We start from the raw sequence: 2,862 nt of genomic DNA, 5'->3' as shown, positions 1-2,862 counted from the left end.
GGTTTAATTCTTCTTTAAATTTTATAATTTTCTATTGTATCTTGAAGCTCCAAATATTAGGTGAAGCTCCAAATATACATAGAGGAAGGTGATTTTTTTTTGGTCTATTGACACCTTTTATCATTTCTTTACTCTTTCCCTCTCACTTAAAAACTTTCAACCTATACCTTTATACTTAACTGGCACACATCTTTCAGGTCAGTATCAAAGCTCTGTCTTTTAGCTGAGGCATTGAGAATACTGACATTTAATGTAATTATTTATGTAGTTGGGTTTCAAACTGCCATCTTGCTAGTCATTTTTCTATTTTCTCCTGCTGCTTTCTTTTAAGAATTGTGGGTTGTTTTAAAAATTCCACACTGAATATGTAGATCAAATTGGAGAGAACTGACATCTTAACAATATTGAATCTCTCTATCCATGAAAATGGAATATCTCTCCGCTTATTTAGATCTTTGGTTTCTTTCATCAGTTATGTGGTTTTCCTCATATACATCATACATTTTGTTAAATTCATACCTAAGTATTTCTCTTTTTTGGTGGTAATATAAATAGTACTGTGTTTTTATTTTCAAATCCCAAGAGTTCTTTGCTGGTATATAGGAAAGCAGTTGACTTTGGTATCATAAGATTGTGTCCTGCAATCTCGCTATAATCACTAATTAGTTGCATAACTTTTTTTAAAATTTTTATTTCAAAATACTGTTTTTATTATATAAAAGTGTAAAAATCCAGCAAAACCAGAAATACCAGATATATTTTCCTGGGCTTTCACATTTGTTGATTTTTATTCACAATCTCTTTTTCAGCACAAATTACAACCTCAACCCCATTTGCAGTTTGATTATACAACTGCTAAGTGGCAGAAAGGTCTAGAATAAATACATCAGAAAAGAGGCCGAGCCGTGAAACTAAGTTGCATGCAACAGGTCTATGAGGGTGGGGGAAAGTGTCTGGGAAATAAAACAGAGTAAGACAAAGCAATTGGAAGGTTTTAGCTAAAGTTCTTTCAATCATCTTTGTCTTTTGCTCCATGTTTAAGGATGCGCGTGAACTCAATATAATTGAAATTTCCCTTTTTGTCAATTAGGCGCTTCTCTGTACAGCTCATCCACTTCCTCGTCTGTAAACCGATCTCCCATGGTTGTCAGCAGCTCTCTCAGATAATCTTCCTGGGTGGTGCCAGGTGCTTCTTCATCAAAGCAAGCAAAAGCATTTCTGATGACATCTTCTGGATCTGTGCCATTTAACTTCTCACCAAACATTGTGAGGAACGTAGTGAAATTTATGGGCCCTGGAGCCTCATTAATCATGGCCTCAAGGTATGCATCGGTTGAATTCTTCCCTAGAGAAGCAAGCATATCATGCAAATCCTCCTTGTCAATGAAATCATGTCTGTTCTGATCAATCATGTTGAAGGCCTCTTTGAACTCCTGACTGCGACTGGTCAAACATGGCGAATACATTGGATGTTGAGTGCTGGGGGCGCTTCTTGGTGGTCTTGGTCTTTGCCTTTTGGCTCGACATGGTGGCTATTTAATTTGCCACCAGACACCTGAATCCGGGGTGCCCTGAACGAGACGATGAGCAACAGCGACGATGGCTGGGCTGTCTAGTTGCATGACTTTTTTTTGTCAATTCTTCAAAATTTTCTACATAGACAATCATGTCATCTGCAAACAAAGACAGCTGTATCTCTTCCTTCCCAATCATTATACATTTTATTTCCTTTTCTTATCTTACTGCACTAGCTAGGATTTGTAGTTTGATAGTGAATAGGAGTGATGAGGGGAGGCATCCTGGCCTTGTTCCCCATCTTAAGAAGAAAGCATCTTGTTTCTCACAATTAAGTATATAATGTTAACTGTCTATTTTTAAGTAAATTTTGTTTTTTTAAGCAGTTTTAGGTTCACATAGAAAAACTGAGTAGAGAGTATAGAGAGTTGCCATATATCTGGTGCTTCCACATATGCACATCCTCCCCCACTATCAACACCCCCCACCAGAATGGTACATTTGTTACAATCAATGAACCTGCATTGATATAGCAATATCACCCAAAGTCTATAGTTTACATCATGGTTCACTCTTGATGTTGTACATTCTATGACTTTGCACAAATATATAATGGCATGTATCCATCATTATGGTATCATACTTCACTGCCCTTAAGATTCTCAGCATTCTACCTATTCTTCACTCCTCCCCATCCCAACCCCTGGCAACCACTGATCTTTTTTACTATCTTCATAGTTTTGCTTTTTCCAGAATGTCATGTAGTTGGAATCATACAATATGTGGCCTCTCAGATTGACTTCTTTCACCCACTAATATGCATTTAAGTGTCCTTCCTATCTTTTCATGGATTGATAGCTCATTTCCTTTTAGCACTGAATAATATTTCATTGTTAGGATGTACCACAGTTTATTTATCCATTCACCTACTGAAAAACACCTTGGTTGCTTCCAAACTTTGGCAATTATAAATAAAGCTGCTATAAATACCTGTGTGCAGGATTTGGGGTGGATATAAGTCTTCAACTCATTTGAGTAAGTACCAATGAGTATGATTGCTTGATCATACGAAAAGCATATGTTTACTCTTGTAATCAACTGTCAAACTGTCTTCCACAGTAGCTGGACCGTTTTGCATTCCCACTAGCAGTGAATGAGAACTCCTGTTGGTCCACATCTTCACTAGCATTTGGTATTGCCAGTTTTTTATTTTTATTTCTGGATTTTGTCCATTCTGATAGATGTGTATCTCATTGTTGTTTTAATTTGCATTTCCCTAATGACATATAATGCCATGCATCTTTTCAGATGCTTAATTGCCATTTGTGTATCTTTCTTCATTAGGTG

At 36.7% G+C, this 2,862-nt stretch overlaps 1 pseudogene; it reads right to left on the bottom strand.

Annotated features, from left to right (window-relative positions):
* Positions 1-905: 905 nt before the first annotated feature.
* LOC113913041 lies at positions 906-1,527 on the bottom strand (annotated as a pseudogene).
* Between the last annotated feature and the right edge of the window lie 1,335 nt (positions 1,528-2,862).

This window comes from Zalophus californianus, chromosome 14 (genome assembly GCF_009762305.2).
Source record: "Zalophus californianus isolate mZalCal1 chromosome 14, mZalCal1.pri.v2, whole genome shotgun sequence".
NCBI lineage: Eukaryota > Metazoa > Chordata > Mammalia > Carnivora > Otariidae > Zalophus > Zalophus californianus.
This window is presented reverse-complemented; position numbering and strand designations above follow the sequence as displayed.